The sequence below is a fragment of the Mixophyes fleayi genome, chromosome 6, assembly GCF_038048845.1.
Source record: "Mixophyes fleayi isolate aMixFle1 chromosome 6, aMixFle1.hap1, whole genome shotgun sequence".
In the NCBI taxonomy this organism is placed as follows: Eukaryota; Metazoa; Chordata; class Amphibia; order Anura; family Limnodynastidae; genus Mixophyes; species Mixophyes fleayi.
In genome coordinates this window covers 84,580,070-84,592,669 of record NC_134407.1, presented here as the reverse complement: position 1 = coordinate 84,592,669, position 12,600 = coordinate 84,580,070, and the positions used below count along the sequence as shown (strand labels likewise).

The 12,600-nt window shown below is 37.5% G+C and overlaps 1 protein-coding gene across 1 annotated transcript in view; it reads right to left on the bottom strand.

Moving 5' to 3' along the window:
• LOC142160315 (meteorin-like protein) overlaps nucleotides 1-12,565 on the bottom strand; it is a 42,550-nt gene extending 29,985 nt beyond the window's left edge. The window contains exons 1-2 of the mRNA XM_075215242.1: nucleotides 12,535-12,565; nucleotides 12,329-12,381 (exon numbers count right to left, since the gene is read on the bottom strand). The gene's annotated coding sequence lies outside the window, so the exon portion shown is untranslated. The remainder of the gene's footprint in view (nucleotides 1-12,328; nucleotides 12,382-12,534) is intronic.
• Between the last annotated feature and the right edge of the window lie 35 nt (nucleotides 12,566-12,600).

Genomic DNA, 12,600 nt, shown 5'->3' with positions numbered 1-12,600 from the left:
CTTAGTACTGGAAAATATTCCCAGTGAGGTCCATGCTCTGGCTGTATAAATAAATGGGGTGTTTAATCAAAGTTTAGATCCAATAAGCCTCTTTGAGAAGGAGTCTATTGACTGTATCACCACCTCAATTTAACACTGCCATGGATTTCTGCAATATAACGTGGGATACTATGATACCCTTTCTTTTTAAGATTTTAAGGTGATGTTCCATAAAACAAAACTTAAGCTTGCGAGCAATACGTCCAATATATAACATAGTACGTGTTAGAATTAATAATCTGTTTTATTAAAAATTTATTTTTTTTTCTATTTTTTAAAATACTGTTTATTATCAGCCAAATGAACATATAAATTTAACAAATATCCAGCGACAATGATATACAGACAGGTATGGGATGTATTGCAGTTTGTGGTGCGATACATAAAGTCAGCAACTTTAAACCTCTAAATCCACCAGATTCGATGGCAGCCAGTCATTTATTATTACTGAACACTGTCACCACTCCTGTTTCTATGTGAGCTACATCGTTGTAGAATGTGACTGTAGCCTTTTAATAAGACTACCAGCCCTATAAATTGTCTTTCATCACTGAAAACTGTCACCTCTCCTGTTTCTGTGTGGGTAATATATCTGTAGAATGTCACAGGAGACTTTGAAGAACACTGCCACCCCTCCTCTTTCTGTTCTAGCTATGACACTGCCCAACTGCACTGGAGACTGCTAACAACCCTTCTGTGTCTCTCTGTGAAATGGCGCCGGATCTTCATGGAGGGTGGTACTTATAGAATCCAAAACTTGTGAGATCCGATGATGCAACAATGACGCTTTGCCTCGTTTTCAGTTCCGAGACCATGCAAAAGTACCGAGCCAAGACGGCTCGGTACTCAGATTGGGTACGTTCGGGTGGAATCGGTTTTCTGAAAACTGTGACCGAGCATCTCTAATCTATAAATTGCTGAATTGCAACTTTGTGAAATGAGCTCTAGTTTCCAAGAGAGGGGATATAATATCAATATTATTAGCCTCTGCTTATCTTAATCACTATTGATCCATCAACATATAAGAAACATGATAACTTTACGATGGACTCACAATTTACTATCTCTACTACATATGATACTGGAAGCTATGCCAGTAAGAAACTTTGTCATGTTCTTGCGACTGTCCTGCTCTTACAAAATGTTTTCCCCTGTTAAGCAATAGAAAAGGGGCATTACAGTAAGATTATCTTAATGAGACCTGACATCGCTATTAAGATGATGAATGAGAGTTGGTTGACCTTTCAAGGGTATTTTCCTTGCCCCAATTGTAGTGTTATGATGGTTGGTCACAAAAAGGACTGACATTTTCTATTAAATATCATATGACATGTACTTCTGAATTTACATTTTGTTCACTCATGTATGTTAGCAAGACAACCAGGTGCTTCTGTGACAGAATGGCCAACCATAGATCTTCCATGCATTCTGCTATAAATACAGGCTGCAGTGATAAACCTGTAGCACAACAGTTTCTTGAAGTCAAACATCCTCTAACTGCTTTGAGATGCAGGCTAATATTTGAGGAGGTGATCAAGCTAGAACTCTCCTTCATAGCGAAGCATATTAGATCAATAGATCGGAAACAGTTTTAAATGAACCTGTACAAATTGGGATTTTTTTTTATTGAGAGGCTTGCTTTTTACCTTTCATCTATTGAACTTTTTATTTGAATCTAGGGGTGCACTCAGTCTGGCTATGGCTCATATTTTGGAGGTATTTTTTAGACTAAATGGAATTTGTCATAATTTTGAAGAAAATATTTTTTACATATGGACTATATTGCTACAATAAGAAATATTATGGTTCAAATATTATATTTGCTGTTCATTTGAATTTTCACTTTAGATTTAATTCTATTGTACTTATCTAAATTAGATAAAAGATATTGATTTCACTATACTATCTATTTATGTTTTGTTCAGGTTGGGTTTCCATTGTTTTTACTAAAGTATGATATATAGGAATCTGGGTTGGTGCTTGATAATTTATAGCATTGTTTCTGTACCAATAGTATTATGATTTATGTTTGCTCTATATTCTAACTTATAATAATGATTTGATATTAATTCAATATTAATGGTAAAATAATGCATATAATGTTTTGCTCTTTATATTGTATATTGTGTAATGTCATCAGTTGACACCATATCATCCTTACATTTATACATGTACCTTTTTTATTTTTATTTTATCTAACTCTTGCATTCATTAATTTTAATTTTGACTTTTGTTCTTTGGTTGTAATGGATTTTTCAGTTAATATATATGTGAATTCCAGTTTGCGGTCCAGCGTGGTATTTTGGATACTTTTATTTATTAATTGTGTAACTTGCCACTTTCATTTTATATTTTGTGTTGGCATCAGGTCATTCCAATAGTTCTAATTAGATGGTGATTGTTATTGATAGGACTTTTTTGCGATAACACAGGATACCGGTATCTCAGATTTGGGAGTCACAAAGTAATTTCGGTATCTAGGGTTTTACAGATCACATAGGCAAGGGGAGTAGAAGGATACAACAATATCTTTATTACAGGATAATGATAAATTGCGATACAATAGCTCAACTATCGATATGCCTATTGTATCATATGAAATTAAAGATTTTCTGATGTGATCGTTGTGGTTCCAAAGCACAAGAGTTTTATTCGCAAAATAGATTACAGGACAAAGTATTGCATGCATACGCCTTATAGATATACTCAGATGTTGCTTGAGTTTCTGGTAGCGAAAGTGGATACACACGACCCCTAGGAGGGTTCTTGCCAGGTTGTAGGTCAATCGGACAATCCCACGCCCGATGGGGAGGAAGGCGTTCAGACTGAACCTTATCGAATACATCCACGAAGGAAGCATACTGTGGAGGAAGACCCGGCGGGCAAGGCGAAATGGAAGACTGATGTATTTTGAGTGGAACAACTTGAGAGGGACATCTATGACAACAATCGGAACCCCAGGAAGTGACTTGAGGAGTGTTCCAGTCAATCTGAGGGGAATGAAGTTGAAGCCATGGAAGGCCAAGTACGATGGGACTGGTGGTAACAGGACTCCTGTATCCTGCTCGTGTCTTCAGCTGTCTGCTGGATTACCTGCTCTGCTCACCTGCGGTTCCCATACCCGCTACAGCCGTTCAGCGCTCCCGCTGTACCTGCATATCCTCGTGGACAAGCTTCTCTACTCATCAGCGGTATGCTTACTTGTTATTGACTATCAACTGTTACTTTGCATATCCGCTTAGGACAAGCTTCTCTACTCAGCAGCGGTATCCATACCCGCTATAGACTATTTGTTCTTACGCTGCATATCAGTTTGGAACAAGCTTCTCTACTCAGCAGATATATGCATACTTGTGATTGACTTTCAGTTATTATCCCGCATATCCGCTTTGTGCAAGCCTCTCTACTCAGCAGCGGTATACATACCGTTATAGACTATTAGCTGTAAACACTGCATACCTGTTTGGAACAAGTTCCTCTGTGCTCTCAGTGTCTTCATACCGTTATTGACTCTTTTCATGCCTCCACTCATCCGCAGCTGAACTACTCCTCACTTACTAGCAGTGGTACAACTTGCTATACGCAGACCACTGACTTCCCCGCTACCTACCTGCACCTGGACAAGTCTTCTCATCACAGCAGTGGTACAACTTGCTGTACGCAGACCACTGACTTCCCTGCTACCTACCTGCACCTGGACAAGTTTTCTCATCACAGCAGTGGTACAACTTGCTGTACGCAGACCACTGACTTCCCCGCTACCTACCTGCACCTGGACAAGTCTTCCCTTCACAGCAGTGGTACAACTTGCTATCCGCAGACCACTGACTCTCCTGTTACCTTCCTTCACCTGCTCACGTCCACCCTGGTCTTCGTGGTTTAAACCTGCCTTTCCACTATAGATGCAAGTCGCTGACTCATCTACCAATATAGCTGCAAGTCGCTGACTCATTTACCAGTATAGCTGCAAGTGACTAACTATCATCAATTCCATTGGCATCCTATCTCCATCTGCTGTTATATACGTTCCACTATTCACCCTGCTGCCAGAGGACCGCTGTGCAAACTCCGCCCCTCTGGTAAGCATAGTCAACTGGTGAAATCCTGGGCAAGACTCCTAGTGCCCGTGACAATCATGTTGGAAACATGAAATACCTTATTTACCACATTATATTTTATATAAACAGAAAGAAATGGATTAAACTTATTTTCATGTTGTTGTTTGCTATGATACTTATTCTATTGCATATTAATCGCACCGCAAACAATATTAGCGTACAGAAATTGCTGATAACCACCTTCATCCAATTATTAAACTTGAACAGTCCACCCTTTGAGAGTTTATCCAATGCTCACACACTTTTAAGATTCTGTTGCAGGATTATAATTGTCATTTTCTGGGGTCACCTAAGTCACTTGTTTACCACTCTTCAACACAGCAGGAACACATCTGAAACATAAGCTAATTACTATCAAAGCTCCAACTATAAGATATACCTATACCAATAATTCCTTCTTGTTAGCTTATAGCTCCTTACCCATATACCTGAATGTGTCATCGTACACTTTGGAAATATTATCAATTAGTTTAGCCAGGGCTTGTATATATATTTATAATTTAGAGTTCCCAGAGCAGTCTTGCAAGCAAGAACTGAAACCCTGTAGATTTTGGGATTAAATTTGCAGCTAAAGGTTTTTCCCCTGGTGTCATATTTCTTTTGACTTTGTGTTCATACTGTGTATGTACATAAGGAGGTGGGATTGATCTGTGAATATCAGTCATTTTTCATGAGAAACAGTCGATATTTCAGGAACTACTCTTCCTAGAAAACATATTCCTTTGGAGTTCGGACTTAACCACTTGTAATCCGGTTGTCCACAAATATAATATACATCATCTGGAAGGATATAAAATACAAGACAGTCCATTATAGTGTTACACAATGTCTTAGTAAAGTTACCCATACCTATCATTTTAATCTGTTTAAAGCAAGTCTCAGCTTGGATAACATTTAAACAGTAACCCAGAGGAACTTTTTCAACCAACACTTTTTGTAGGCCTATTAACATAGTCTTGCTTATGATACCTCTCTGTCTTCTTGGTTAACTGTACTTTAACAGTGTCTTTGTTTTTCATCAGAATTTGTGGAGAGGGCTATTGTCTGACTCGTTGGTAATCAGTATGCGGATGCTTGGGATACCGACACCCAGTATACCTACAAAAGAAACACGAACACTTCAATAATGACATAATTAAAATGTTCACTTACCTTTACAGCGACAGTGGAGATTAGCAAAAGTACTATCCGACTGCTGCTAAATCCGAACATGTTGGATGCCAGCACTTAATTTTTACGTCACCGAAGATGGCGACATCTGTTTAAAGAGTATGTTAAGGTTAGGGGTTAGAGGTTAGGGTTAGGGTGCGCCAAACGTCAGGAACTTACATCCTGTCAAAATCAAGCGCTGGCATCCAGCATCTACTGCATTACCAGCAGTCACATACCAGTACTTTCGCTAATCTCTGCCGTCGCTGTAAAGGTAAGTGTACATTTTAATTATGTCGTTATTGAAGGGGTAGCTTTTATTTAGGTATACTTGGTGTCGGTATCCCAAGCATTGGGTTACTATACCTAACCCGTCTGAGCGTTCTGTTCAACTTTCCAATGCTCGAATGTCTTAGCATGCATAAAATTTAGGCACAGCAAAGGCCTGTCTACCAAGTATTGACTAAGTGTTAAACTAGGGGATCTTGTAATATTATATCTTCCTTCTATTGGTCTCTCCTCCTTGTAAATTTGAGAACCTCAGGGATATTGAGTAGAGTAGCATCCAACTAGTCAGACCTGAGGGATCCAAAAGTTCGCCACCCACAACCGTGACAAAACAAACAATAGAAAAAGAAAAATAGAAAAATTGCTGCTCTATGATGTAAGAGTAGACTTTGAGGAATCCTTGGCTCATAAATTTATTGACTGCAATTTTAAGTCTCACGGAACAGATTTACGAGTCATGAGGTTGTAGTATTGGTCTCGGCCTTGTCTTGAACCTTGTCCGGACTGTCGCCTTATCTGCAGTAGGTGGATTCAAAGGTCTCTTTCTGCTACTTTCAAGGATTTGGTGCTGGCCATCAGCACTTTGTATGGGCCTTTCCACCTGTCTATTAAACAACCTAAGCGTAGGAAAATGTGGATCATAACATATTCTGCAGGTTCAACATCATGACAGTTAGTGTCTGGCATATCAGGAGAGACTATGTTGAGATTATTTTGTTGTTGTCTCAAATTGTTTGCTCATCTTTATAAGATATTGAACAGTCACTTCATCATAACATTTTAAATCATCTTGGGGATCTACTATCAAGTGAGATTGTCTGCCAAAGACTATCTCAAAAGGTCACAGGTTAAGATGTGGTCTAGGAGTGGTTCTAATGCTGTGAAGTACTAGTGGAAATGTCTTCGGCCACACTAATCAAGCTTCAGCCATCACTTTACTCACTTTGTTCTTGATAGCGTCATCTACCCTCTCTACTTTCCCACTGGCTTGCAACCTTTAAGAAGTGTTTAACTTACTATCAAAACCCATGAGGTCTGATTCAGATATCCCATACAATCATGTGTATCTGTATTCCTGCCAAATTCACCTTCAGCTAGAGTTTCGTCTTCCTCCACCCTTTGAGCATCTTGAGGCACATATGGTAGGTACATAGATGGATTTAACAAAAGAAGATTATCCACTGCACCAGGCAATCATAAACACAATGTACTATGTAGCTGATTGATTGATATACAGCTATTTATGGGTGGTGCTCCCTTACCATGTATAATTAGTAAATGCTTAGAGGAAGAAGAAAAGGAAACATGAAAAATTGGGGCACTCCATGATTGTTTATTTGTTATCATTTAAAACAAAATACTTTATTAGATAAGCTAAAAACGTTTCCCTAATAACCTGTATGTCATGTCACCAGTAGCGAAATATTAAAAACAAAAGTGAAAGTGATACATAGTGCTAGATAAGGGGATTAAAATTGGCAGAAGTTGCTGCCATGTTTTCAATATGATAAATTGTTGTAACAAATTTGTATAAACAATGCAGGTTTATTAGGTCCTTATGTAAATTGTATTCATTCTTCAATAAAGATTATACAATCCCCTATAATGTCTTCAATTTCTTTCAAATATATATAACTAACTTTAGTTGAATTGCATACAAAGGAAATTAGCTGTTATGTCCTACTAAGCCACAAATTGATATACAGGAGAATGCAATTAGCTATGTTCATTATTAAGAAACTTGCTTTATAGTAATCTGTGTATAACATATAGATGGATTTAGCATAGTACACTTATTAATTGTGATGTTTGCAGGTGCTATTAGTGCCAACTCCCATTTCATAAATCTTGCTGAGGAGACATGTCTATTTTGGGCACAAATTAGAAGGGTAGACACTGCATGTTTTGTATGGACAGTTGAATCATGTTCCAGTACTACATTCTCGGTTTTACTTACCAGAAGAGCTATTGCTGCTGTATTTCTTAAACATGTAGGGAGAGATCTTGCCACAATGCACAATTGTGTACTACAGTATGCTATCGGTCGGCTAGCATCACCATGTATTTGCGTCAAGACTCCTGCAGCACAACCAGCAGCTTCAGTACAGTATAATTCAAAAGGTTCATAGGTATTCCCAGAGCAGGTGGTTTAGTCAGACTTTCTTTAAGGTTGAGGAATGATTGCTCTGACTCCTCAGTATGTGAAACATGCTCAGATTTAGAGGATGAGATTAACTCCTGCAATGGTGAAGCCAAGATAAAAAAATAAAAAACTGGTAACTGTGACAACATTTCTTCTACTTGTGATAGACTTGTCTCTATAACAGAGGAGTGCAACATTAGACTTTGTGGGGTGCCCAGTATATCCTGTATTTCTTGTGTGTGGTTTCCTGGAATATCTAAAAACACACCATTAGAGATACAGTAAATTACACCATCCATTTTGCATAACAAATCTCAGCCAAGGAAGTTAGTAGTAACCACTACAACTAGAAGATAAGAATGTTTAGTGTGCAATGGCCCAATAGTAACTTCCGCCAGTGAAGTCAAAAGATAATGATGCACTTCTCCTATTATTCCCCCAGCTGGAAAGGTTTCTCTGATGATTGAAAAGTTTAGATGAGAAGTTAATACGGATCTGGGCGCCCCTGTGTCTACAAGAAAAGTTTGATTAGTGCCAGATATATTTCTTTTTTTAACTTTGGTTACTATTCTGACTATTTACCTACCTTATTTTGACTATTAGTTAACTTAACCATCTGTAGTTTATAAGTGTGGCCTAAACTTCAGAGATTAGCATGTGTAGACATGGCACTTGCTGCGATTGAGTGAGTTTGCCCCTGTTGTTGTCCTGTCTCTAATCTAGAATCAGTTCTTTGCCAATTGCCTTGTCTCCTGTTATCCTCATGGGAATGAAAGGGTCTCTTACCCTTTCTGCAATTTCTACCAAGATCGCCTTTTTTCCTACAGTTATAACAAGTTACTTTGCACTCCTGTGTTGACAGTAATGAATGCTGTTCTTGCAGACAAGTATACTTACTGTCATTAGCTTATCACTCTGCGTTTCCTTTTTTCTAGTAATAGTTTTGTAAGGAATAATAGCAGACTCTTGGAGGGGATCCACTGTTATACCTCACCAATTTGGAATGGCTGTGTTCCTTAGTTTTAACATTTTCTCTAAGCCCATCCATTAAAACTGACACCACTACTTCCTCTTTGTGAACATTATCTTTGGATTCCAGTATACATAGCCATATCTGACACTGCCTTTGCAAAGTAATCTGCAGAACTTTCACTATCCTTTTGTTTAATGGTAAATATTTTGTGCCAATTAATTACCACAGAAAATTATACAGTTAGTTGGACATTAATGTTCTTTATATCTGTCTTATTATCTTCATCAATTAATGTTATATCTCCTGCAAGTTGACTACTTTTGATAAAAAATTTGAATATCAGTATTAGGAGGGAGACAAACCCTCAACAATACCTGACAATCTATATTAGTTGGTTCATGTGCATTACCCAGATTCTTAAAATGTTTTATTTTTTTTTTTACATTTGGCTAAATCTTTCCCAGGATCAGGGAAATCAGAGATAATAGAATGCAATTCAGATCTACTCCAAGGGCATTCCATGGCAACATGTCTGACTAGAACCCCAATCTTATCTGCCTTACCACTGGGAACAGATATTATTCGCACTGGGTGTAATTCTACAGTATTACCACAGTTTCAATAGTTGGAACTATTATCTCAGCACAATGGATATTCCTGTGCTTACTAGCATGTGAAAGGGTTTTATTAGTCTGTCAGTCTTATAGGTCTGTAACAGAAAATGAGGGTTGGACAGTACCTCCCACCTTTCCTTCTTTCTGTGGACCTTCTTGTAATTGTAATGTATGGGCTAATGCAGAAATTAAAGCAGGCTCATCATCTTGCTCTTCATGCATGCGGTGGAAATGGTATGGTTGTGCGCTCTGACTATAAACAATTCCCATTACCCTCCTGCGCTTGCACTAATTCTTCATGCCAGAATTTGCCCTCAAACTGCCATAAATGTAAACATGTGATATGTTTAAGTTGAAATTTTCGTGAATTTAACATATACATTTAGTCTTTTACTGTACTCAATATGTCAGGATCAAAGCTGCCAATACTAGGAAAAGGTTGCACACATTTAGCAGTTATTATTGTCTACTCCTTACAATCTTTCAGACCATATTTCCTACTCCTAATCTATATTGCAGAACCTTGAGGTTCTACCATATACTTATCCTGTTTTAATGTGGCCACATGTCGTGTCTGCCTGGCTCCCGTGGTCTGTGATCCTTCATAACACGAAGGTAGGTCAAGAGAATAACAAGTCCTATCTATAGGAGCCGCAGACTCCTTTGGTATAACTAATACAGGCACTTGCCCACGACTGCACGTCTGTCGGTCCAGACATTTCTAAAGCAACGTCCCCTCACTCCTCTCGACTGGAGACTTTTTCTAATAAGGTATATCTCTCTGCTCAACTGGAAACTTTTTTCAAGAGAGGAATTTTATTCACATCACATATATGCACTCAAGAACTCGACGCTCCATTGGCTGATTCCTCTGGCCATTCTCCCTTGAGCTGGGGATCATCATTCCATGTTTGGCCAGGTGTACATTTTATATAAACTGAAAGAAATGGATTCATCTTATTGCCTTTTTGTTATTTGCTAAGATAGTTATTTAATTGAGTATTAATTGCATTGCAAACGATATTAGCGTACAGAAATAGCTGATTACCACCTTCAAACAATTATTAAACTTTAACACGATGCATAAAAGACTGATTAACAATCAGTTAAGTAGGTCACTGAATACCTAGAATCCCAACATCAGTCCAAAATTCATGTATTTACTGTTCGCTACATTCAAGCTGTAGCTGTAAATTGGTCCTAAGGCAATTGCTGTGGCAACCGCAACTGTGGAATATCAGTAGGCTGAGAGCGTCTCATACTTCGGGCCAAATTCTTGCTATTAATGTTATGCTGGACCATCTAGGGTGCTAAGACAATTGCTGGGACAACTAAAAAATAATATATAGTTCCACTGTAGCAATGAAAAAACTCCAATCTCCAGACAAGTTGTCAGTGAATCTCCGGCCAAGCAATTAGTAGATCTCTAGGCTAAGTTGCTCTGTACCACATGCTGAGAGCATATGTACACTGTAAAAGCTGTTGTTGAGGCCACACTATTAATGAAGTCTGGCCAATCAGTCAGTGAAACTCGACCAAACTGCTGCACACTCCCCTGCTAATCTGTTACCAAAGGTACCAGCCCTGATGCAGTTACTGGAGTAATGATGCATTTTTGTCCTCTGATTATTGACGATAACAACTGTTTAGCGACCTGGCACTCTACCAATGTGGTAAGGTCGGATTCTCAGTCTACTCCTGTGTGTAGGACACAAGAACATGGGGCCTGATTCATTAGTGATCTTATCTGACATTTTTTGCTTATCTTAAGCAAATCCACTCTGTGCATGCTCAGAAAAGGGAGATAAGAAGCAAAATCCACTGCGTAAGTGAAGAATTTCTTAAGTTAAGATGAAAAACCATCTTAAATTCACTCTTATCTCCCCGTTTCTTCTTAAAAATAAGCATCTTAACTTTTGCACAAGATAAGATCACTAATGAATCAGGCCCATGGTCTTATGTATTACTTGCATAAAGGACACAGAATTCTAAATGGGGCTCTCAATGGAGCAGGGAAGTTAGGGGTAAATAAATATGAACTTTTTAAACTCTTTGGTGCTAATTTATCAGAATAATATTTATTGAGCATGATCAGCTGCCAATTAAAGAGACTGTGAGGTCTCCACAAAAAAAAACCAAAATTTTAAATCCAAATTATTGTCTGCACTTTCACTTAACTGAGTACTGATAATTACCAAACTTGATTATATATATGCTATATATATATATATATATATATATATATATATATATATATACATATATACAAAGATATATATATTTATATATATATGTATATATATATATATATATATATATATATATATATATATATATATAAACAAAAACAGACATAGGTCCTCTGCACTCACTATGTACAGACTGGGGTGCAAGAGGGGGTTGCCCACATTGTATAGACAAGAAAACAGGGATACTCTGCACTCGCCAAACACATAATTAATGCTATATCAAGTACTGTTCTATATTAAAAACAGGGAATGTTAGTTCCACATATTGCAATATATGTTTAAGCTGACCAACTGACCAGAATGGGAAGACTTTGACGTCAGTTGGTCAGCTTAAACATATATTGCAATATGTGGAACTAACATTCCCTGTTTTTAATATAGAACAGTACTTGATATAGCATTAATTATGTGTTTGGCGAGTGCAGAGTATCCCTGTTTTCTTATATATAATATATATATATATATATATATATATATATATATATATATATATATAAATATAAATATATATATATATATATATATATATATATATATATATATATATGTGTGTGTATATATACACACACACACATATATATATATATATATATATATATATATTTATATATATATATTTGTACATATACAGAATGAACATACGTGTGTGTCAACGTGGCAGCGGAGGGCCATAGCCATGTAATTCTGAGGTAAAAAGAGATCCACAAAATAAATTGCAGTGATAAGTAAAGATGAGGTAAAAGAGTCAGACTTACCCAGTCATAGAACTATAGCTGCTCCCACCAGCACCAAGGACAATTTCCCAAACCTGAAACAAAATACAACGTATTATATACCTTTGTGCACAGTTACACCTCTCCCCATCCCCCCCCCCCACACACACACACAGGCAAAAATAAAAAATAAAAACTTCATGACCTCTCACACAATTTTACAGTAAGATGCAAATCATTTGTCTTACTTTCTTCAACAACCCTCAGCACTGATTGACGGAGGATTACTAGTAATAGGATTTGCTGTTTGGAAC